Raw genomic sequence first — 27,279 nt, 5'->3', positions numbered from 1 at the left:
ATCTGTGACTAACAAGTTCAGTGGTTAGGGTCTTTCCAATTGTCTTCTCCCTTATCTCCTTCTATAAATTAGTCACCAAGTTTAGTCATTATAATATTTTCTTAATTCTTGACTTCATTCCTTCATCATCAGCAGTATCCAAATTCACACTAAACTTTCAGACATTTACCAAATATTTAATATTCTCATCATAATACTCTTTCTTGACACATGGATTCCCTATGCCTGAAATGTCCTCCTTCCTTCCTTGTTCACTTGTAAATGTCATACAGTGACTTCCTTCTTTGTCCACCCATGAATTACATAGTCATTTCTCAATATTGTGTTAGTAGAACCTTTCCCAGGAAGGACAAGCATTCACCAAAAGATATTTGTTTAAAATTAACTTCCCAAAACATTTTTTGATCTGTCAACAAAGTATGGATGCTAATGTCTGTAGCTAGGAATCTGCGAAACTCACATGAAACTGTGTTGCAAACCATGAACCATAGAGAACCTAAGGTTGTACTTTTTAAAATTATTACAAATATATCCTAGAGCTCATTGCTAGTCTTTACATTGTCCCATGGCCATTTTAATTAATAAGTTGTTGAACTTTCTCGTTGCGATTAAAACCTGTCCAACATGACATGATACAGACTTGGGGTCAAAGGTGATCAGTGAATTATGCAAAAGATAAAAGTCTCTAATGCCAAAGGAGAAATATACTTCATCATGGAAGGAGTTCTTTGTTCTTAGTTAGGAAAAGTAAACAAACATTCTCATCATACCAAAGATTCCTGTGCACAAATCATCAGTAACCATGATGGACCTATTTCTGATGCTGATGGTCCTGTCACATGGTAAGATGCACAAGCTGTCACTGTTATACAACTGCTGAACCAAAAAGGCACATGCAACTGAAGGCTTTGCAGATTTCTATAGGCCAAGGATGACAATACCATACACATGACTCTTACAAACCTTAGTAAATGAACACCTGCTGTATCTTCCCAATTCCTAATAACTCCAAATACCCACCCTTCAAAAGCCAAGAAGTTTAAAAAATGCTGGCATTTATATGAAAGAACACAGAACTTTGTAACCAACAAGTGTGTAATTAACAGTAGAAAATGCACTCACTGAAAGAGAGAATTTGCTGTCATTTACAACAAAAGATCAAAATCTCACAACAAAAATAACAGCAAACTGCTTCATCTGTTACCAAGAGTTTTGAAAGTTACCAAAGCAAAATGAGACTCAAACATATGTACTATAAGTTCTAACACAAAAAGATCAAAAATTTCCTTTTCACTATTCAAGATAAATAATGCTGACACTCATAGATGACAGGTAAGGAGAGACCTGAGCACTGAACCACCATCATATCTCCATTTACTTCTGTCTGGGCAGCAGATAATGCTATCAACACCTATCATCTTAGAATGTATTAAATTCTGACTCATTATTGAAAAATAATACATACTAATAGAAGTCAGTGTCCTATCATGTCTGATAATTTCTATTAAAAGCAGCTTTTTTTCTGTACTTAAATATCACTTGGCTTGCCCTTCTTAGCATTTTCTATCCTCATTTCTCTTTTCCAGCCACTTTTCTCTTCACTGAAACACAGAACGCAGGGAAAGAAAGACATGGTACGCGACAGAAAGACATGGTACGCAACTGTTTAAACTCTGTCATTTACATTCGTGTCATTCAGAAAGACAAAATGGTTTGTGAGGTGGGAAGGTCATTTGAACCATAGATCACTCCTTATCATGGGACTTCTCATGAAATTTGGTCTTGTACTCTGTTACAAAAACTTAAAATAAGACTATTTTGTTATTTCATTATATTTAAATCAATGTTAATGATATTAATAGAGTTAAGAACACACAATAATGTGTGTTTTATTCTTTAAAAGATTTCTCCTCTTTGACTTCATCCTTAGAGGTTGAAGACATCTGTTCTCACCTCTTTGTAATGAAAGAATAACTATGACTAAACTTTATTGAGCATCTAAATACTCCTCTATCTACTAGCCTTAAAAATGCCAGTATGATGATGAGATTCAAAATAAAGCAGCATCCACAAGTAATAATTGTAACTGCATATCTCTCTTCTCACTTAAATTATAATAACCATGTAAAGGAGTTCTATTTTTTGTGCTTAATTTCCAAAAGGAGAAACTGATACCAAGAGAGATTAAGTAATTTGACTAAGAACCACAAAGAGTAAAGATTATAAATTGAGTAACTGGCCCAGAGCCTATGTACCCTGAGAAATTTTAACATACAGCTTCCCAGAAGAGAGAGAATTTAAAGAGAAGATGATTGAAGTTCTGTTCTATGTTGAGTAATTATAGAACAGAACTCATCATCAAAGAAAATGGGGGAAAGATTTCCACAAGTACCAGAAAATAAACATGATTTGTGTTGTGAATTGTGCCTAAAATGGCATGGTTTTAAAAAGTAAGAGCCCTATATCAAGGATTCATTGAGATTCTCTGGAACCTCAGTCATTAAGGCCAGGCCAATAAATGACTTTCTCTTGTTTGTTTGGAGCTTTGTTTCTGCTTTTCTATCAAATAGCTATGAAATATACTTATAATGACAAAAAGATATTATGATAGAAAAATGATCTCTTAGTCTCTTGGAATATCTTGTCCAGAATTGATAGGAAAATTTAAAAAAAAAAACATAGTATTTTTAGTGACGACTGAAATGGAGAGTGAGGATATAATATGATGTATAATTTCTACCTGCAAAAACTGAGGCTGATTTAGTCCTCAGTGTAGACCTTAAAGGAAAAGAATCAGGGAATGTGAAGGTGACAAAAACCAAGGACAATGAGAGTAAGTTAAAAGGAGGTTGAAAAAGTCACCAATAAATAAACTATTGGTTTTTATTAGTTTCTAAGCAAATTCTTGCAAAAGTTTTAAAACTCAGTTAAAATTTTCAAGATCAATCACCTGTATAAAAATAAAGAAATTTAATTTGAAATGAATTATAGATTTAGTGATAAAAACAGAGAGCTGATAGAAGAAAGCACGGAAGAATGTCTTCACAACCTGGAGTTGGCAAAGATTTCTTAGGTGGGATGGACAGAGAGAGCACTAGCCATAAAATAACTATTTGAAAAAAAATTTTTCAATGTGAATGACATGCATTGTTCATGAGGTTTTACATTTTCCAAATTACATAATAGCCTGAAAGTGTATAAGAACTATGAGGCTTCCTTTTCATGTTGGTAAAAAGTATCAAAATCAGATCTGCAGGTGATTTACCAAACTATGTAAATATACTGATCAAAATGGTATGTTCATAGTTTTCTTGGTAGGCCAAAGCAAAGAACTTTTCCATGATGGGGAGGAAAAAAGCAGTACCTATGAAAATTAAGCATTTCAGCTGGGTCCTTGGCACACACCTATAGTCCCCAGCAGTTCTGGAGGCTAAAGCAGGAGGATTGCTACTTTGAGGCCAGCCTCAGCAATTTAGCAAGGCCCTAAACAACTTAGTGAGACTCTGTCTCAAAATAAAAAAATAAAAATGGCTGGGGATGTAGCTCCGTGGTAAAGTGTCCCTGGGTTTAACCCCCAGTAACAAAAAAAGAAAATACCGTATTTTAATTCTGTAGTCCAAACTAAAGGGAAAAAGATGCCTAAAAGCAAAATAAAGTATTTTGACTCTGGCCTCTACTCCATTCAGAAAATATTTTTTATCGATATATGAATTAGTAATTTTGAAAGTGCTTTATGTATATTGAAGATTTAAGCAAATAAGTAAATTCATTGTAGAAGAAAAGAGGTACATTACTTTAGGAATAAGGACATCTAACACCCAGATCTTGTTTTCTAAGTACCATTCTTAAAAAGGAATTTGGACTCCTGGAGAAATGACTGACTCAAGGACTGGATTAAGAGAAATATAAGAAGAGTCTAGAGCATCTTATAGTACCAGAAAATAAGAATCTTCTAAAAATGATGGTGACATATGAATAAGAACAGGGGCTAACTTGGAGGGGCTCCCAATGGTCAAAGGTGGACCAAAATAAAGACCAGTGGTAATTAACCATGACTCATAGCATGAAACAAAACCCCTGGTCCATACTGATAAAAATTAACAATTGAAAAAATATATAAGTGGAAAAGATGGAAAGCTCTTCCTTACAGAAGAATTTCAATTAAAAAATATAGAGAGGATGATGAGAATAAAAAATTGCCATTTGTCACATGTTTTAAGAAAAAATATTTAGAGACCAAACCATTGTTGAAAGTATGATTTAAAAAAAAAAAACCTGGTCATTTCAATAGTCTCAAAGTATTTCTCCACCTGATACTATTAATTACAAGAAGGAACTGAGCAACTTTATGGTAGAGAAACCTTTTAGACCTCAACTGAGAAACTGAAATTAACTTCACTAGTAATTAGACAACCTGACATCCTGTGCTTCCTAATATGATGCTCTGAGAAGGAGACAGCATCACTTTTATGGTGCTGTTGTTAAAAAATGCGTAACTTGGATTCAATCATGATAAATATCAGAAATCCCAAAGTGAGAGTTATTCTCCTACATAACTGGCTGTTGCTCTTCAACAGGGTCAAGATGTTTCAGGCAAGCAAAATTGTGCAACTGCCTCAGACCGAGGAAACTAAATGCAATGTGTGGCTCTTGTTTATATCCTGGTCCAGATTCAGTTCATGGATGGGAAAATTGATAAAATTTGAATAACACTTATAAATTAGTTAATAGTATCATATCACAATTAATCTCCTTATTTGGGTAACTTTAAAATGCTAACATTTAGAAAAATTTAAAAATGGGGATGAGATTTGCCAACTTTTCTCTCACCAGTTTTAAAATACAAAGTTAAAAAATAAAATATAAAATTTATAAACGTCTCATGTTATTGATTGGCAATGCTTCTCAAGAGTAAATCTCAGTAACAATCACTAAAATTTGCCCCAGAAAGGCTTTCAGCTCTATTATCTCATTTGACCTTTATTTTCATTTCAAAGTATTTTAAGTGAGTTGCCACTGTTTGCAAATATCAGAGCAGAAGTGATTCTCAAATATGAGACTTTTTGAATCCATAACTAAAGTCATATTTAACAAATCCATTGCTTCCCTAGTTTTCCATTTCTACAAGAGCTTTATGACTATAGAAAGAGAAGAGTTAATAATATCGATGCCACAAGTTGTTCAAGCAATTTTGGGCAGTTAACTTGGAGTATTCAGACCATGGCTCCGGAGGGTCACAAAGAAACAAAAATAATGCTCGAAGCAGTACCATGTGAATTCACTGTGCAACTGAATCTTTATTCAAGCAAGCCAGGTAAACAGCATGACTAATAATAATGAGAAAGAACATGGAAAGAAAAAAATAATGAGAAAGAACATGGAAAGAAAAACAGTCATAAGAAAGTTTGGTTCTTAAAGGAAACTAGTATGACAACATTCCAGAGTGATAAAGAAATAAAGCAAAGAAAAAAAGAAAAGGAAGAAAAAAGAAATGAGAGGGAAAATTGTGGTTAGAGAAAGGTTAAAAATAAGACATTAAACTTGAAAGAGGAAAGGGCCTATTACTTGAAATTAGAATGGAAGTCAATGAGCTGTGGATGTGGTCCCTAACTCACAGCTGTCACAGGCTCAGCACAGATTCAAATTCATTAGAATTCAGAACATGAAGCAGCTGAAACTCCTGTAGGGGAACTTGAAGCTAATTCTATGAGGTGGCACAGCAGACACCAAGAGGAGTTGGAAGTTCTTATCACAGGACCCAGGTACCTTGGCCTCCAGGTCCACAGGGTGTTCTGTCCAGAGAAACAAGTGTCAACTCGGGACAAAAGCTCAGATGAAAAACCCTAATTCTAAGATTCCAGCAGGTTCCTAATCTATGCCAAACTACTCTAGAACTCCTGCTCGACATTGTCCTCCCCACAGCTTGGTTTCCACACAGTCTTATGGGTATGAATAGTCCCAAGTGTCCTGGTGATTGCTATATAGCATTTGCTCTAAAATAGAGCCAGGATGATTTATTAATAAAAGCAAGTGAACAAGTCCCAGAACAGTAAGCAGCAATTAATAGCAAAAGAAACTAGTTTCTGTTAGTTATTTTTGTAATCATAATTTCTGAAATTGATGTTTACAGTCAAACAAAAATTAGCAGAGGAAATGAGAGAGAACAAAACTTACATTCACAGGGTTCATTTTAAATGGAAGAATTTACCAAACTCTCCATCAATGACCTAAAACACAATTATAATCTACAACCAGTCATTAATTATGAAAGATCATCAACTTAAATTAGTCCAAGAAAACATTATTTTTATGTGATAAATTGCAAGACATTTAATATCATGCCTGATTTAGTCAAAACTTTAGAGATGAAGAAGCAAGATAATAAGATAATTGATCAACCTAGAGTACTAGAGTACTAAATTTTGTCTTAACCTTTATAAAGACCATTAACAGGTAAAAAGCAAGAGCTGATCTCACTTGCATTGCACAGAAGTACTAAACTAAAACAATCTATTAATAAAAGGCAAATTGGAGTTTGCAAAAATAAGGACTTGCATTGGATTAAAATGAGTAAAGATTTAAAAATCTGAGATTCTTAAAATTACATTTGTCAGTCTTTATGGGAAAATTTCACTAATAACTTATACAATATGGAGGTTTTATAGTGTCATGCCTTGCAAACTGTGTTTCAGAAAAAGCAAACAAACAAATAAGCCAGGTGCACTGGTGCATGCCAGTATTCCCAGCAGCTTACTTGGAAGTTTAGGAGGCTGAGAAAGGAGGATTTCAAGTCCAAAGTCAGCCTCAGCAACTTAATAAGGCCCTAAGCAACTTAGTGAAACCCTGTCTCAAAATAAAAAATAAAAAGGGCCAGGGATGTGGCTCAGTGGTTAAGTGACCCTAAGCTCAATCTCTAGTACCAAAAGAAAAACAAAAAAGAAAAGAAAACTTTTCAAATAAGCTGTCAAATAGTTAATAGTGATTTACAACAAACAAAAAGTACCACATTCATAGGCAAGCAAGAATTAAAAGCATCATTCTAAAGAAACTAGGGCTGCCAGATCAATAACTTCTCTAAAGCCTCAAACAAATGTTCTGTGGTTGGATTGCTTACAGATCTGTCAAAAAGTTGTGGTGCTTTCCTACCTCTTATTAAAATTAATTATAGAACAAAATTTAGTGTCTCAGAAAGGGGACAAGTAGACTACCTCCTAAAGAGAATTCTGTAGAAATTTAGCAAGAGGATACCAGAAAATTGCAAGATAAACTGATGACTGAAGAAAGAACATTTAATATCCCAAATCAATGCTCAGATTTAAGGAAAATATTTAACCTGATCTTTTGGGACTAGTTTACTGAAGACCATCATTGCCTAACCCCTAGTTTATAAAGACAATCTGCTCACAATTTATGGGCCAACATTGGAATCAGCAATCAATCTCCAATTTACAGTCACTAGATCTGTACACTGACAAACTACATCACCAACTGTAATTCAAGCACATCCTAGACTAATATGAACTATCACCAGTAATTTTATCACATCCATACTAACATGATGATGTATGTATTTATCTCTCCAGCTCCCCTCCACTCCTGCCCCCTCGGGCCCAAGGTATTATGACCTTTACATATCATATAATCATTCTGAATCATTTTAGCATTTCACACTAATAATATAATTCATAATGATATCATGAACTAATTGCTTGGCATTTCCACAAAATAATTTAATAGAACTTTATTTTACTTAATGGCTCTTTCTAAGAGATTGAGAAAATCTTTTTATCATATCAAATTAACAGAAAACAACAGTAAGAATTATGCTATTATTATTATTGCTATACATTTGGTCAGGGTGTTATTTACTAAACACATACATACTAACCCTCAGGAGTCACTAGATTCCTAATCTCACTTAAAAGTACATCTCAGAAGCAAAGTCCCGGATGTGATACCTTTGAACCATGAGCAAATGCCTGAGAGAATCTAAGCATTAAGAATTCTCTCTTTTGAGATACACAAGTAACCCCAAGTTTCTGTAACAGCATCCTGTACTTTTGAAAACTGCCTACAAAAGTCTGTGGAGCAGCAAGCTCTGCCTCCATCAGCTCAGATGCACAAAGGGCTCACCTTGTTCCTGAAGAACAGGGTTTCTCATGCAGCTGACCCATGTGCTGCACACCCAACTTGCTGTATTTGTCCTGCCTGTTTGAAAAAGAGTCCTTCCAAGGCATCAAGCTGCAATCCCAGGCTCACATCAGGGAAGCTAAGGATACTTAGCTGGAATGTTCCTCAAACTGAACACCCAAGTATGGATCACAAACAAAGAGACAATAAAACCATTGCACAGAAAGAACTCTGCCTGTTCCTCATATTGACACAGCAGTCACAATGACCTTAGAGTCCTTCCGCCTCCTCCAGGCTCACTGGCTCCCCCACCATTATTTGACTGGTTACCGTTAAAGAGCATTTTTTTATTTTTGGTTTTGCTTTCTGCATGAAATCTCCTAAGAGATAAATACCCTCAGGTTTACTTATTTCTTTGTTTTCCAAACTATGAAGAGCATAAAATAAGAACAACATATGATTAATTATTGAGTGGGTTTGAAGATTGCTTTAATGGAATGAAAATCTACAGCACATTGAGAATATTTGTATTTCTATTAAAGGTATTCAACATACTAATAATATAAAAAGAATATCCAAGGAATTAGCTTAACAATATAACCAAAACAGAAAATATTATACTACATCTTGATATCAATATAGTACATTTTCAGCTGAGTTTAGAAAAATGCTTTTAAATATATTACTAGTGTCTAATACTCCCATGGCTTAGGCATGCAATAAATTTTGTGTACTCTGTTTTCTATAAAAAGTAATTAAGATAAAGAAATTAGCTACAGGTTTACTTGCTGGTTTAAAAAATTATACATCTTATCCCATCAATATGTACAATTATTAAGTGTCCATTAAGTATAATTTTTAAAAAGTATACATCTTAGAAATATAAAATTAAACTATTAGTTTATTGACCAAATTGTGTGTAATCAGATATATTTTTCCTAAAAGTATATCAATTTGAAACTATTCCATTTTTTAGGGATAAATTCTACATGTGTAAATTTTATGAATTAAGAGTAAGAAGTTATGCACAGTGTGCACTTATTTAAACTAATATACTTTCATACAATAATTGTAAAAATAATCCTTATTATAGTAAAAATTTCCCATCTAAGTGAAGAGAGTAAACTTACATACTCATTCAAGAGTCACAATTTTATGGGCTAGGGATGTGGCTCAAGAGGTAGTGCACTTGCCTGTCATGTGCGGAGTGCTGGGTTCGATCCTCAGCATCACATAAAAATAAAATAAAGATGTTGTGTCCACTGAAAACTAAAAAATAAATATTAAAAAATTCTCTCTTTAAAAAAAGAGTCACAATTTTATGGTCAAATTATATTTGAAAATTAATACCAAAAATATTAATCTAAACATGGATAGGTTTACTAATCCTAATACAACAATAAAAATTAACATTGGTATACATACTATGTATTACTAAGTAAAATAATGCACAAGTATTTTATTTCATATTAAGCAACAATAGTTTAACTGAAAAGTCCAAACAAATATTTGGATTTAGTAATATTGTACTGGATAATGATAAAAAAATATAGAAATAATTACATTTTTCAAACAAATAAACAAAAACTTTAATGTTAGCTGCCTTGAACCTAACTGCCCTAGAAGAAGGGCAGTTTTCCTATTCCCTTGATTGGAAAAATACGGAACCCATTCAGTTAACAAAGAAAAAGAAAGGAAGAAAAAATGTGAGAGAAAGAAAAGAAAAAGAAGGTAGACATGCCGGTCACAAAGGCTGCTGTCCAGCCCGGAGGTCTTTTCTCTGGGTGAGGCCCCTGCTACCTCTGACACTACCTCTAAGGTCGCTGCAGTCAACAGCAGGAGACCTCTTCTCTAGTCTACTGCCACTTACACGGCTACTGCCAGTGCCTCTGCCTCTGATACCCCAGCTGCCACCCCGGGGTCGCCTGGAGGTCTTCTTCCCAGGTGCTGATTCCCTTGCAGCTGCAGCCACCCACTGCTGCCACCGCAGACACCGCTGCCCCTGACGCATACCACTGCTGGCCCCTGGAGATCGTCTTGGGACGCTGCCCGCACAGCTGCAGTTGCAACTGCCACTACCACCAACCTCTGCCACTACCACTACTACCACCACCTAGAGGATTGCTGCGTGGGAGACTCTGGGTTTAATTGCACAGGACCACACCCATCTTGGGGTGCCAGCAGATTTACCACTACAACAGCATCTGTCTGGGGATTCTGGCTGGGACCTGCAGGCCCAGTGTAGGGGTTTGGGGGTGCCTGCAGGTTTGGAGGCACCTGGGGTCTTCCTGCTGGGAGTGCTAGTGGCCCTGTCTTGACACCAGCCAGGATTATTCCTTTACTTGAGTGTATCCCTAGTGGTCTCTCTGCAAGTAGGCACAGCATTAAAATCTTTGGACTGCCCTTTGGCCAAGCCTGAGGTCTCTGAAGCTCAGTGACTGGGTCTATGAGGGCATATCGGGGGCTGGTGATCTCATGAGACATCAGAGACAGGGCTGAGAAACTTGAATGCTGATGGAAACAGTTTGACTTCCCATTGACATATATTTTATTTCATTTTTCTATTTGCTAACATCTCTACCATATTTGGATCAGGGTGTTTTTTATGTATCAGTGTATAGAGGACAATGATATATGAATGGTGGTTTGCATTTTTGTTGCATTTTTATATCTTTAATTTTTTCTCTTTGTTTGTATTCTTCCTTTGTCTGTTTTCTTGGATTCTCTTTTCCAACTTTTCTCCAAAAGCTAATCTCTGTCGGCTCCTCTTCCACTCTCCTGTGAATCTTTGCTTCTAGCTTCTCTCTTCCTCTCTTACAAACGTTGTGCACTATGCTACTTCTGTTCTCTCATCCACCACTGGAAATTTTAAATTGTTTTATCAAATTTTATGTTTATACTATAGATAGTTATTAAATTCATCATTTTGGTTTAATGCTAGAAAGCACTAGAAGCATTAGTGGAAGTTATTAGGTTTAAGGCTATGTATTATTTATACTGGATGCTGTTGATATTTGTCTCGCCCTTAAAGATGAAGCACTAGAAACCTTCAAGGACACTATAGGTCTACAGGGTAGAATTTCTGCTGCTTTAGATCCATATTGCTAGATGGAAAAACACATGAACATGAAAAAACAAAAAAAATAAAGTTCCCCAAACAAAACAAGATACTCCAATGACAGAAGTCACTGATAACACAGTAGAAGAAGTATACAAGAAGGAGTTCAGAATGTACATAGTTAAATTGAACTGTGAATTAAAGGATAGTATAAGGAGTGAAATCAAAGAAAAAATACAGGAAGTGAAAGATCACTTCAATAAAGAGTTAGAGATTGTGAAAAAAAAAACAAGCAGAAATCCTTAAAATGGAGGAATCAATAAACCAAATTATAAATTCATCAGAAAGCATCACCAACAGATTATACCACTTGGAAGACAATGAAGACAAAATATATAAACTTGAAAGTAGAATTGACCATCAAAGAAGATGATAAGAAACCATGAATTATGGACAACAAGAAAAGACCAAATTTAAGAGTTATAGAAATAGATGAAGGACAGAGATACAAACCAAAGGAATGTGCAATCTTTTCAATGATATAATATCAGAAAATTTGCCAAATCTAAAGAATGGGATGGAAAATCAAATACAAGAGGCTTACAGGACCCCAAATGTACAAAATTATAGCAGACCCACACCAAGACACATTATAAGGAGAAGGACTAACAAATAGAATAATGATAAAATCTTAAAGGCTGAAAGAGGAAAAAAAATCAAATTACATATAGAGGAAACCAATTTGGATCTCAAGAGATTTCTCAGCCTAGACTCTCAAATCTAGGAGGTCTTGGAATAATATATTTCAAGCTTTGAAATAAAATGGATTCCAACCAAGAATTTTATATCAAGCAAAACTGTTTCAGATTTAAAGATAATATTAAAATATTAAAACCTTCCATGATAAACAAAATTTAAAAGACTTCACAACTAGAAAGCCTAAGCTACAGAACATTCTCAACAAAATATCCCATGAGGATAAAGTGAAAACCAGCAAAGGGAGGAGCTACACTAAAGGAATAGTCAACCAAAGGAGAAACTAAGTCAAATTGAAAACCAGAAACAAGTCAAAATGATAGGGAATACAAATTATATCTCAATAACCTTGAATGTTAATGATCTAAACTCATCAATCAAAAGACACAGTCTGACAGATTGAATTAAAAAGCAAAACCCTACAATATGCTCTCTTCAAGAGACTCACCTCATGGGCAAAGACATCCACAGACTGAAGGTGAAAGGACGGGAAAAACCTACCACTCATATGGATTGTGTGAACAAGCAGGGGTTTCCGTATCTCAGATAAAGTAGACTTCAAGCCAAAGTTAACCAGAAGAGACAAAGAAGGACATTCATGCTTCTTAAGGGAAGTATATATTAGCAGGATATAACACTTATAAATATTATTCCTCAAACAATGGAGCATCTACATACATCAAACATACTTCAATAATCAAATAGACCACAACACAATAATACTGAGTGACCTTAACACCCCTCTATCACTACTGGACAGATCTTCCAAACACAAACTAACTAAAGAAACAACAGAACTAAATAATACAATCAACAATTTAGACTTAATAGACATATAGAGACTATTCATCCATCAATAAGCAAATATACTTTCTTCTCAGCATGCCTCATTCTCTAAAACAGACCATATCTTATATTACAAAGAATTCTTAGTAAGTATAACAAAACAGAGGTAATACCCTGCATTCTATCAGAGCACAATGGAATGCAATTAGAAGAAATCAATAGTAAAGAAAAAATAGAAGCTACTGCAATAAATGGAGACTATTTAATACACTATTGAATGATGAATGGATAGTAGAAGAAATCAAGGATGAAATAAGAAAATTCTTAGAGGTAAATGAGAATACTGATATAACATATCAAAATCTCTGGGACACTATGAAGGCAGTAACAAGAGAAAAATTATTGCACTGAGCACATTCATTAAAAGAATAAAAAGTCAACAAATAAATAACCTAACACTACATCTCAAAGCCCTAGAAAAAGAAGAACAAATCAACACCAAAATCAGTAGAAGACAGGAAATAATTAAAAATAGATCTGAAATTAATGAAATTGAAACAAAAGAAACAATTTTAAAAAATGACAAAACAAAAAGTTGGTTTTTTGAAAAAGTAAATAAAATAGATAAACCCCTGGCCATGCTAATGGAGAGAAAACTTAAATTACTAAAATTCAAGATGAGGAAGGAAATATCACAATGGACATGTCTGAAATACAGAAGATAATTAGAAACTATTTTGAAAATTTATACTCCAGTAAAATAGAAAATATAGAAGACATCAACAAATTTCTAGAGACATGACCTACCCAGTCTGAATGAGGAAGTTACACACGATTTAAACAGATCAATTTCAAGTAATGAAATAGAAAACATCATAAAAAGCCTACCAACCAAGAAAACACCAGGCCCAGACGGATTCTCAGCCGAGTTCTACAACACTTTCAAAGAAGAATTAACACCAATAATCCTCAAAGAATTCCATGAAATGGAAAAGGGGGGAACCCTTCCAAATTCATTCTATGAGGCCAATATGACCCTGATACCAAAACCAGACAAAGACACATCAAGGAAAGAAAACTTCAGACCAATATCCCTAATGAACATAGATGCAAAAATTCTCAATAAAATTCTGGCAAGTTGCATACAAAAACATATTAAAAAGATAGGGCACCATATAATCAAGTGGAGTTCATCCCAGGGATGTAGGTTTGGTTCCACATACAGAAATCAATAAATATAATTCATCATATTAATAGACTTAAAAATAAGAATCATATGATCATCTCAATAGATGAAGAAAAAGCATTTGACAAAATATAGCACACCTTCATGTTCAAAACACTAGACAACCTAGGGATAGTAGGAACATACCTCAACATTGTAAAAGCTATATATGCTAAACCCAAGTCCAGCATAAATCTAAATGGAGAAAAGTTAAAAGCATTCCCTCTAAAAGCTGGAACAAGTAAATGACGTCCTCTTTCACCACTTCTATTCAACATCATCCTTAAAACTCTAGCCAGCCAGAGCAATTAGACACAAAAAGAAGTTAAAGGAATACAAATAGGTAAAGAAGAACTCAAATTTCACTATTTGCTGATGGCATGATTCTATATCTAAAAGATCCAAAAAAATCCACCAGAAAACTTCTAGAACTAATAAATGAATTCATTAAAGTAGCAGGATATAAAATCAACACCCATAAATCAAACACATTCCCATACACCAGCGATGAATCCACTGAAAGAGAAATTAGGAAAACTACCCCATCCACAATAGCTTCAAACAAAATAAAATACCTGAGAATCAATCTAACAAAAGAGTTGTGAAAGACCTCTACAATAAAAACTACAGAACATTAAAGAAAAAAAAATTGAAGAAAACCTCAGAAGATGGAAAGATCTCCCATGCTCCTGGATAGGCAGGATTAATACTGTTAAAATTGCCATATTACCTAAAGCATTATACAGATTTAATGCAATTCCTATTAAAATTCATAGAAACAGAAAAAGCAATCATGAAATTTAAAAATAAGAGGCCCAGGACAGCAAAAACAATCCTTAGCAAGAAAAGTGAAGCGGGAGGCATCAAATTACCAGATCATAAACTATACTACAAAGCTATAGTAACAAAAACAGCATGGTATTGGTACCAAAATAGACTTGTAGACCAGAATAGAGGACACAGAGACAAACCCACATAAATATGGCTATCTCATACTAAACAAAGGTGCCAAAAACATTCAACAGATGGTGCTGGCAAAACTGGAAATTCGTATATAGCAAAATGAAATTAAAACTCTCTCACCCTGCACAAAAATCAACTCAAAGTACATCAAATACTTAAGCACTAGAACCTAGACCCTGTACCTAATAGGAAAAAAAGTAGGCCCAAATCTTCACCATATCCGCCTAGGATCTGACTTCCTTAACAGACCCCTAAAGTGCAAGAGGTAAATTCCAGGATTTATTAAAATGAGATGGATTCAAATTGAAAATCTTCTTCTCAGCAAAGGAAACAATCAATGTGAGGAGAAAGCCTACAGATTTGGAGAAAATCTTTATCACATGCACCTCTGATAAAGCATTATAGGATATATAAAGAACTCAAAGATCTTAACACCAAAAGAATAAATAACCCAATCAATAGATGGGCCAAGGAACTGAACAGATACGTCACAGAAGAAGAAATACAATCAATCACTAAATATATGAAAAAGTGTTCAATATCTCTGGCAATTAGAGAAATGCAAATCAAAACTACATTAAGATTTCATCTCACTCCAGTCAGAACGGCAATCATCAAGAATAAAGGCAATAATAAATATTGGCGAGGATGTGGGGCAAAGGTACACTAATACATTGCTATTGAGACTGCAAATTGGTACATCTACTATGGAAAGCAGTATGGAGATTTCTCAGAAAACCTGGAATGGAACCACCATTTGACCTAGCTATCCCACTCCTCGTTTTATACCCAAAAGTCAGGATACTACAGTAATGCAGCCAAGTTAATGTTTATAGCAACTCAATTCACAATAGTTAAACTATGGAACCAACAAAGGTGTCCTTCAATAGATGAATGGATAAAGAAAATGTGGTATATATAGTCAATGGAATATTACTCAGCTTTAATGAAAAATGAAATTATGGCATTTGCGAGTAATTGGATGGAGTTGGAGAATTTCATGCTAAGGAAATAAGCCAATCCCCAGAAAACCAAAGGCTGAATGTTTTCTCAAATATGCAGATGCTAATTCACACTAAGAGGGTGGGACACTAGAAAACAATAGAGTTATCTTAGATTGGGTAGAGGGAAGTGAAGGGAGGCAAGGGGTTGTGGAGATAGGAAGGAGAGAAGAATGAAATAGACATTATTACTTTATATATATATGGGACTATGTGACCAATGTGATTCTACAACATTTCAACTCAGAAAAATGAGAAATTATAGCTATGTATGATATATCAAACTGCATAAATGCATTCTACTGTCATGTATAACTAATTAAAACAAATTTAAAAATTAAAAAGGAAAGAAGAGAAAAAGAAAGGTGATATCTACACATAGGATTTAGGTGAAAGCCAGGTTTAATCTGTTCAAATGGACTTCTGGGAAAGTAGAGGGACCCCTCAGGAGCACAGAAAATCATATGGAATGACTATTTGCTCAACTTGCCAAAGGTGATACATAACCAGTTAACTGCCCTAGTTGCAGCTGCAGAGCAGAACAAGCCATTTGTTATAGGCACAGGATGTCTTAATAGAACACTGAACTTTTAATTCTCTCAGGGACCCCAGGTGAGAAAGGCTCTGAGGAACTGGCCAATTACCAAAAATCAAGAACCTGGTCTGCTTTTTCCTGAGTATGTGTCCTGGAGTAGATCCACTTTGGACTCATTTTCCATATTGGAAGACTTGAAGTGAGACGGTAACAGCCATCTTCTAAATAAGCTTTTGTTCTGAATTCCATAATCTAACTCCAAGCGGAACGTGTCATGGAACTTTTAATTTGGTGTAGGGTTCTTCTGTAGGTCTAGTATAGACAATGACATGAAAGATTATCCAAAAGACTTGATTTTTAATTCGGCAATTTTGACCTTCCATTTAATCTAAATGTTTACTAAATGCATAGAAAAAGAGTGGTTACATACTTAGATTCTGCCTCCTTCCCTCTCCCTTGCAAAAGTATTAAGACCAAAAAAAAAAAAAAAAAAAAGTGGGGAGGGATTTCCTTTCACTCCTGGAAAACATCAACTTGCTTTATTTTGCCAAGCAACAGTTTTATCCATACAACACCTCTTATACCCATGGTGTCTGAGAACTGGATCACAGCAATAATTCAAAATTATACACCCTAGCATAACAAGGACTTCACAAATTCAAGAAAGAAGAAAAAAATGTATAAAAAGACCTGAGATTTAAGTGATTCCAAAGCAAAGTTCACTTCAAATGTGAAAACAATATAAAGGTTGTTGCAAAGACACTAGCTGAGTGCTTCACTCCTGCTGAAGGGGAGCTATCTTTGGCCTGACCCAGACTGTACCAGGTCAACACAAGAGCAGGAGGCCAAAGGAAGGGCAAGAAGTACTTCTGTCACTCGGCATTATGCACAGCGCAGTTGAGCATGTGTTATTTCTTATTGCAGAGAAGAGAGTATACACATTTAATGCTTTAATCACAGCAGCTAATTGAACACAAGAAATATCTAGTTACATTGGATGGGAATCTCTGTAAGCTGTTTCATTAAAAATGTGGCTGTCATCTGGAAACCAATAATTTCTCAAAGGGGCTATTCCTAGTATGTCTTCAAGTCATATTTGCTCACTGTATTAACAGAGCCAAGGTTTTCACTGCTTTTCTTATGGCATAGTCAATATGTAGTGAAGAAAGCTGGAGGCTCTTCTCTCCTATGAATCATAAACAGCAGTTGTCATCTAAGAATAGATACGAAACAGAAGGAAGCATTCCAATTTCCCAGATGATTTTATGAAATATTCAGTCTTTCAGTTTCTCAATGGGGATGCTCTTAGTGCTTGGGGAGGGAAAATTCTTGGTAGTAAGGGATCATCACACACATTGCAAGACATATGGTATTCTGGCTTCTGAACATGAAATGCCAGTAGCTTTGCACACTCATTGTGACAACCCCAAACACCCTTAGACACTTCCAGGTTCTTTCTTGTGTGTTAAATCACCTCTCTCTCCAAACCCATAGTCAATGAAACTAGCCGATTGGCATATGACATTTATGAAGGAAGGTCGAATTACATTTTATGCTGTATATACACCTTCTAGATCTTCATTCTATAAAATCCAAACATCCATTTCTCAGACCCCTGCCAAAGGCATTCACATAGTCATGTTCTTATCAAAATTGCTCCAAAGGAACACACTGCCATTTGGCAACACAGACTTTGTCAATGCTGGAACAAACTTAGTGTTATGATTTAGATGTGAGGTGTCTCCCAAAAGCTCATGTGTGAGACAATGAAAGAAAGTTTAGAGGTGAAATGATTGAGACCCTTAATCTATTCGGTGAATTAATCCTTTCATAGGGATTACCTGAGTGGTAACTGTAGGCAGGTGATGTGCGGTGGAGGAGGGGGTTCCTGGGGGGAGTAAGAGTGGAGCACAGCTCCCCGCCTCCCTCCCTGCCCTGCTTTCTGGTGGGATGTCTTGAGCCACTTTCCTCAGCCACACACTTCTGTTTTGATGTTCTGCCTCACCTTAAGCTGTGAGGAATGGGGCTCACTAAATAGGGACTGAGACTTCCAAAACAGTGAGCCCCCAAATAAACTTTTCCTCCTTTAATGGTTCTTGTCAGGTCTTTTGGACACAGCAACAAAACAAGCTGACTAAAACAGACAGCGTACACTCCAACTTTTTACTTCACAGAAAAATTAAATGATTTGCTGAGTTTATAGATGCTAAGTAATACCACAAGTAAAACTGAAGTCCACATCCTCCTAGCTCTTTCCCCATGCCCTTTGCACTCCTCTCCAACCACTAAATGTAAAATAAAGAAAGAGCTTCCAAAAATCCTCTCACGTAATGGTTTAAATATAAAATTTTATCTTAGGTGAACCAGAAGGTAGAAGACATTCTTACCCCTGAACTGCGTTTCTACTGACACCTGTGTCTTTAAATATATTCTCACGCACCACTAAGAACTAACTTTTAGAAAAGTTAATACATACCTATTAAAAGCTAACTTTAAAAAAAAAATCCAGGTAATTTTTTAATGGGAAAGAAAGTCTTTAAGTCTTTTCTAGTCAATTTGGATGCTTATTTTTTTTCCAAACAGGATATTAAAGGAAATATACCTACCAACCATAAACCAAATACTACAGTAAAAAATACCCCACACCGTGAACAAAGACTAGTCAATTCAATACTATGCATTTAAAATAATAAAATACAATCATTATGTATGTTAACTACATTAATTATTTTCTCTGCTGGCGGGGAATCTCCCAGTATATCACTTTCATTTTTACAAAAAAGGTTTTTTAATCATCAGTTTTATTAATGAATGAAATGGATGGCCAACCTCCTATCTACATATTCATTTCAAAATAAATATTTTGATTAATAAAATATTGAGTATAGTTTTGTATAATTTCTTAATTCCTAATTTTACAGCTGTTTAGGCCTCTGGACTATTATCTTTAAATACTCAGGGCTCAGGGTTACACACAGAGAATGTTTTGATTTCAAAGTTCTAGAAGAAAGTACAGAATTTAACTACTAATGTCATTCTACAAATAAACTAATTGACTTCTGTGGGACTTACCCACCTGCACTGTGAATAGGCAACATAGAAAAATAAGGGGAAACAGCTACGTAAAGGGAAAGTCACACAAACACTGTTCAAAATTGTGTAGGAAATTCAAATCTTTAGTCAATACAATGTCAGCAGGTACTTTAAACCTCTCTTTAAGTAATAGGCGTATCTTTTTACTGCTTCATCGTTTCCAAGTGCCACCTTTGAATATTAAATGGTCCTTGGACTCTGGTGTGCATCAGAATCATCTGGAGGCCTTGTTAAAGTGAAAATGCTGGTCCCATGTAGGGCTCAGAAATTTGCATTTTTCAGGTGAAACCAATGCTGCTATCCCGGTGCCACACTTAAGATCTGCTGTCTTTAAGAATTATTTAATGCATTTTTTACTACTACCAATAATCATAAGTACATTTTTCATTTTTATAATGTTCAAGATATTCACAGACACCACTGAAATTTAAAAATAATAAAACTCTTCTGCTCCATATAATGAATCTTGATTTGTTTTCTATTCTATTCCATCTTATTCTATGCCTTTTCCTTAAAAAAAAATATTGGTCACAAACAACTGATTTGATGTGACAAAGCATTGATAGATCCAGACCTACAGTTTGATAACTATTGCTCAGGATTCTCTCTGTTTGTCACTCAATTTAATGATACTAATTATTGACTTGTATTGATATTTTTCAGGTACCAGACACCCATCCAGTTTTATTTTACCATGCACTGCTCATTTCATAAGTTAAAGATGCATAACAATACCATGAGGTAGGTATTAATAAATTCCTGTATTTGCAGAAAGAAAAACTATGGTTTAAGACCCAAGGTTTTAAGGCTGAAGCACATTAGAGCCAGGGTGGAACTAGGGTCTAATTAAGAAGTGTAGTGGAAAAGTTTGCTCCCTTGGAGTAGATATTTTACTTTGAATCTCAGAACTACCATTTAAAGGCTGTTTGATTTGCAGCAAAGTACTAATCTTCTGATTTTCAGTTTTCCTTTCTATAAAAGCAATATAATAATAGGGCTTATAGACATAACTAGCACGGAGTAGGGCTTCACTAATTGTTATCTACTGTCTATTATTAGAGATTGGATTCTTAATTGCCACATCATCCATTGCCTCCTTCCCCCTTTATCTTCCCTTCCCAGTTGCTATTGCTAAAGAAATTCTTTCCAGCTCTACTTTATTTTTCCCCTGGGTCTCTAGTCCTGTTTTGAGACCAAGGTCCTAACTATATGTCAAACCCATGAAACACACAGACTATGATTTTGAAATTCATAACTAAAAAGCACCAAGAGGGAGGAGACCTAGTACAAATGATAGGAATTTGGGATTCCATAGATAAAACTTTGATTCCCAAGCCTATATCACTTACTCACTGTATTACCTCTTGACCTCTGTAAGCCTAATACATTCCCATAGAGTAAAAATAATAATATTTAAATTAGATATAATATAGATTACTTCTAGAATTATTAATTTTAATTACTTCTATAATTAGAAATAATACATGCAAAAACATTTCATATAGTGCTTGATACATATTGTGTACTTGATTCAATAGAATGACCATTATTATGAGAGTCTATGAGACTTGAAGAAAGACAAAAAAATTCAAGACAAAATAAAAGCTGTTTTTCCCCATAGAGAATTTTAAAAATTATTTTTTGTTTTCTGAAGGTTCAAATTGACAAGCAGAAGACAGCCCCAATTGCAATTCTATAAGCTTTAATTTATTTATATGCTTTATTTTTAAGAAAAAAAAATTGTTCTCCTCCATTTCTCAGAGACATTCCCGACAGAATTCTTCTATACATTGGTGATACACATGTTGAAAAACACCCATGGTTGGCTTTCAGTATCTACTTTCAAAGTTAGTAAAACATGGTATTTCTTCTAAGGTTTTAAAGACATGCAATATTTGGGGATAAGGTCATCGTCTCTATCAGGGAGTGTAAATATGGTACCTAGAAACGTTTCAAGGTGCTACATAAAATGACCTGGAAAAAAATTACAGGCTCCAAAATACTAAAGTAAAACTACACAATAAAAATTTATAAATATTTAACCTAATATTGAAACAGTGTTAAAAAGTACTTAGTGAGGAAATTTAATCCTCACCATAGTGGAAAGTTAGCCTAATTAAATGGTGTGGGTATCATGGACACATTAATGTAAGGGTAAAAGCAGGCAAACATAGCTTAAGAAAATTTTAACCAGGGTGAGATTCAGCATCAGGTCTAGTTCTCAGCTCTCCTGCTTAACAAAAAGATACTAATTAATCAGAAGAGACGCTGTTTAAAATTTCTGGCCATAAAGACCAAGATGAATTATGTAAATCCTTACATAAAGAATATCAAAATATATAACAAAAAGTGCTAAGTTATATTCCATACAGCTCATATCTTTTATATTAAAAAGAATATTGCATTACAACATAGTTCAATGACAACATTTTAATACAAAGGCATTGTAGAGTCAGCAGAGTAGGCAAGTTTTTGGTTATAATTTGATACAGATAGAGAGGGCTTGAAAAACTTAGAGAAATAAGTGATTGGATTGTTACTTTTAAATATTAATTATTGTTATTCCAGGATTTCCAGAGATGATGAAGTAATTTGAATTTAAGGTTCCTGACTAGAACCTGACATTCAAGTATGTTGCCTTCTTGATTGAAATAGTATCCATCTGCCAAACAGCAGGTGTGCAAGTAACAAAGGTATCACTGCTCTAGCAATAAAATAAGCCCATTTGTATTTTGGATCAAATGGAGTGTAACCCCCTTTCTACCTATTAGGCAGTAGAAACCATTGTAGACAAAGACAAAATTTTTTTGAGGAAAAAACTTTGTTTCTTCCATGCTCAAATGAAATGAATGAAAAATCAAGATAACAAAGAATCAGTAACATGAAAGCACAGGGTGTTCTCTAAATTTCTTCCTCTACATTCATTCCATATTCTCCCTGAATTAAATATGCTTTCTTTCAAACACTAGGATTCAAAATAATTATTAAATAGCAAAAATTAGTATTTCAATTTGTTTGATTAAGACTATTGCCCATCCAATGGGCAGTATACCCAATTTTACCCTTATTAATAGTAATCATAGAAAAATCCAGGATCCCCCACTAGGATTGGATCACAGATTTTATAGTACAATATTAAAATTTGTGTAAAATGTATATGTATTGTAATTTTTTTCTGTTATTTTTAAACTCAGTTGCATTTTGTGATTTCCAAAAGAAAAAGATGATTCAACAATAGTTTTTGTTTTGTTTTGCTTTAGAATTGCACAAGCACAATATTCCATCTTTTGAGATTAAATAGGGATGTGTGGGCTGGTCTAGAAAACAGACTATATTTTCTAACATTGTTACATTTGGAAAATGAACTCAGAGTACAAATAGACATTTTTTAAATGATCTGTTGGAATATAACTATTTGCATGATTTGGATTCCACCAGCACTTCATTCATTCATGACTTTGCTTGAAAATGAGTTAAGGAAACATTACCTACTGTGTTTCAGGTACTGGTTTGGGCACTTGAATACAGGTAAATTCCTTACCACCAATATATCTCCTGAGGAATTCAAAAGTAGAAGTGGAAAGAGATACTTAACAATTATTAAAATACATTCATGCTTCACATAACTATTCAGTCCATGGCAGATGGCATAAAGGACAATGAGGGTTATAATATAGTCTAGGTGTGTTATAACCTACGTCACCTAGATTCGTGTATACTCTATGATGTCGACACAATGGTGAAATAACCTAATGGAATGTTTCTCAGAATGTGTACCCATTTAAGTGATCATCATTTACAGTATAATAAAAATATATGGAAGCAGACAAGACAAAATCACGAATTCTTGCTGCATTGGATTGGGTAAATTTTCCCAAGGGAAAGGTCTGTTCAAAGTGTGCCACCAAAAATCAAAAGGGACTTTTCAATCAAGATGGCATTGCAGAAGAATTAATCCATGAACAAGAGACAGAGTGTGAACAGTGAGGAGCTCTTGCACAGGAAGAGGAAGCTAAAAAGGCAGGACTGGAAAGAGCTTTTATAGAACATTCTAAAGGTTTAGAGTTAACATTTTAAGACATTAGGAGCCAACAAAGGTTTTTGAACAGGGACTGCACAATCAGATTTGAAGTTTACAGAGTCATTACAGCAACGCCACAGTAAAGTGTAGATGCTGCTTAAAAGCACACACATCGACAGTAGCCTCTGAATATTCTTTGACTCTTCATCACAACAGTCCTTCTACTTCCAAATGTGATTGTACTTAGATGCTGCAAACAGCAGAGTTATAAAATTTCAGTTCATACAGGAAAGATAGATGGGTTTCCACTGCAAGACTCAATGTGAGGCTCTGGCTCCTTGCATGAGGAGCATTCACTTCCTGGCTAAGTTGACCATTTCAATTTTATTTTTAAATATTTTTCTCCATCTGGGAGAAATCTTAATCCTTTAGACATGGCTTTAAAAGTAATCAGGATCTCTTCATTGAAAATCTCTTCAGTATTTTTCCTCAGTACAATGTGATCTGTGTAGAATGGATTCCTGAGGTTCTTATTATCATCCTCAACCTCCTCTCCTCCCACGTGTGGTGTGACCAACTGGGTGACTGTGCTTTTCTATTAAGTTTCAGGCTCAGGCTCCACTCACTTCCTGCATCTTACTTTTCCAAAGCATTCACCTTTACCAAATATCAAAACATGGCAGAAAGAAGGAATCAGCAATAAACTCAACTCATGGTAAATTCATTGTTCACTACTGTCCTGAAAATAGCAAAATAAAATAAATAAATAAATAAATATTTTTAAATAAATAAAAAAAAATCACAGATAAATAAGACCTTGCAGCACTACTCACACCAAGAACAGGAAGCAAAGGCACATTCTGAACTTCACAGAAAGCTGCTGCTTTCAGCACTAGAAAGCCATGCTTGACACTAACAGCCAGAAAGAAAACACTCTTCAGTGGGCCAGTAGGTCACACTGTGTCTCTTAGGGGCACTGTTGGTAAACACCACTTGGCTAGGGCAGCAAAGTAATCAGACTCAAACTACTCATCTACTCATTACCACCTGCCGCACATTCCACACCCTGCCAACCCCACCCCCACCCTTCATCCTGCAGAGTCCATGATCATACAAGAAATAAAACCATGATATATGAAAACTCCCATTACTATCTCAAGCAAAAGATTAAGGGATTTCAGAAACAAACAAGCACGTATTTATACCCAAATCTGTGTTTTTATCTAGAAAGATGTATTCCTATTTATTCTGCACTGGATTTTTTACTTTTTCTTAAAAACTTACTATTGTCCCACTTACTATCAGGTTTTTGTTTTCAAAATAGTTCATACTCATAGTATGTAGACCCCAAAAGAATATTACAAAGAAAGCATGCTCATCTCAAATCCAAACCCCTAAGATGAAGTAATAAAACCAGGTAAAGTAATATAGTTGAAGGTCAAGGGCAGTCTGTTTCACATGCAGAAAAAATGGTTTAGTAGAAAACATTCTCCTTCCTAGTACCATACTAGATATATATCCCAGATCTATAAACTCACAGTTTATCCCTTATTCCCACTTACAGTTCTTTCTGCAAGAGCATCCTTCCTCTGTGTGGGAGGAGGATATTATTTATTTTAGAGTTTTGTCAATATCTCAGTCCTCTAAAATGTCTAAGGTGAAATCTCTGACAACTCAGTGATGGCTCTAGAGAGAACAGACTTCCAGACTTGCTACGGGAAGGTCAGGCAGTCAGGGAAGATGAAAAGAGATGTTTTATTATTAGGCTTTCTTAGGAATTGAAATATTCCTAGAGAAGAGAAAGTATTAAGAAATTTAAAAGGGAGAACAAGATCTTAACAAGTCTTATAATGCAGCTTTATACTTGTTTTCTGGCTTTTTCTACTACATTAATTCTGTATGTTCTATGTTTTATGATGCCCAGTTCAATATCAATGTGCCCTTAAGGGCTAGTATTGAGTTCTAATTAGAATTAGGGAACAGAAGGTATTGAATCTGTCTGTCCATCTTTTCAGTAACTGAGTAACACTTTTAAACTCCACTGCAAATACCTCTGAATTTCAATTAATTTGTTTTACTAGTAGACACAGCAACACATATTGTTTTACTTACAGATAGCCAAACCGTTTGCAACTTCTATATTTCAAATATATTGCTTTATTTATTTATTTCCTTTTTTAGAATGAGATGAAATGATGCTTTGAAGATTCAAAAAAAGAGGAACATAAAATAAAATATGATGAAAACAGAAATTGCTTGAAGTTGATATTTAATTCAAAAGAATTGAAATAGATATAGACAACCAGGGAACCTGGGATTCTCAGTACTAGTTGATATTGAAAACCTAATATCTCTAAGGAATTCGGAGTAACATAATCTCCCTTCTATTTGGGGACTTATAAAAGAAAATCAATCTAAACTATTTTTAAAAACTGAGAACATGTTATATGTTCATCCTTGAGAGTGGATGGGATACTTCCTTAGAATGCTACTTTAAAAAAAAAATTCTAACGAAAAACCTTTTGAGTGACTTAAAATTCACCAAAAATTCCATAAGGCTCTATGTTTAAAAAGAAAAAAAAAAGATATTTATTGAAACCTACCTCTGTATAGCTGTTGTCTAAGAAACTCTTGTAAGACACTAGCAGAAACAAGGAGGAAGGGGAGGAGGGATAGTAAGAGAGGGAACTGAACCGCAGAGTTTTTATTAATTCCATCTATTTTGTAAGCCAGAAACACATATCGCCAGCTTGCTATTTCCCCGTCCGCCTTCACACACACACACACACTCGCACACACTCATTGCACCAGCACTGAATTCCTGGGATCCCGCCTCACTCCCAGCCGCCCCCTCCCCTGTCGCCTGCAGCTGCGTCCCACCCTCCCACGGGGCTCAGCGCACTCCCCCGCAATCGCGTCACCTACCCTCTTAGGAGCGCACGACAAATTCGCGATGATGGCTGCTCCGGTGGACAAGCCTCCCTGGACTCGCCGAAAGAAAAGAAAAAGAAGAAAAGGGGTGGCGAGCTTCCCTTACTTCCCACAATAAGGGGAAGTGTGCAGCCCCATTCACTCGGTGGCTTCGCAGCCTTGGTTTCTTAGCAAACGTGCGGCGGCTGAGAGAGCTGCAGCTGCGGTGGAAAGTTGGAGGGGTTTCCCCCAGCCCGTGGTGACTGGCTCCTCTCCGGTCCCCGCCGCAGCCTTGACAGCTCCCCTCGCCTCCCAGACTCTCCTGAGCCTGGTTGGTTTTCACCCGGGGCTGGGCAGAGTTGCCACATGCACTTGAGAAATCCTAACAGTTGCGCAAAGAGTCGTCCCAGAAGTTAGAAAGAGTGATTGTGTGCGAATGTGTAAATATACAGTACAAGAGGCTGGAACAACTGAGTGGGGCCAACCCTCAGACGCAGCCCGGGGTTTCAGATTTCATTTGGCAACTGGCAGCTTCAGAAGACTCGAGCCGCCTCGGTACTACTGGAGAGGCCGGCGGGAGCCCCTCCCTCCCACCGCCTGGGTTATCTGGGAGCCCGAGCGACACTGCTGGGCGCCTGGCTCTCCCCTCGACCAGACAGCACCCGCCCTGCCTTGGTCCCTCTGCAGCTGGCATCGCTCATTTCATTTCGTGTGTAACATGGATACGTGTTGGTCACAGATAGGAGTCTATGGATGCCTGACTCCTGTCCTCAGAAGCTCTGTAATTTTTTGCCAAACCCC

General features: G+C 35.6%; 1 protein-coding gene across 1 annotated transcript in view; it reads right to left on the bottom strand.

Moving 5' to 3' along the window:
• Arhgap24 (Rho GTPase activating protein 24) overlaps positions 1-26,893 on the bottom strand; it is a 462,423-nt gene extending 435,530 nt beyond the window's left edge. The window contains exon 1 of the mRNA XM_076864253.2: positions 26,494-26,893. The gene's annotated coding sequence lies outside the window, so the exon portion shown is untranslated. The remainder of the gene's footprint in view (positions 1-26,493) is intronic.
• Between the last annotated feature and the right edge of the window lie 386 nt (positions 26,894-27,279).

This window comes from Callospermophilus lateralis, chromosome 8, assembly GCF_048772815.1.
Source record: "Callospermophilus lateralis isolate mCalLat2 chromosome 8, mCalLat2.hap1, whole genome shotgun sequence".
In the NCBI taxonomy this organism is placed as follows: Eukaryota; Metazoa; Chordata; class Mammalia; order Rodentia; family Sciuridae; genus Callospermophilus; species Callospermophilus lateralis.
Note: the sequence above shows the minus strand (reverse complement) of the source record. Positions and strands in the feature narration are given on the sequence as shown.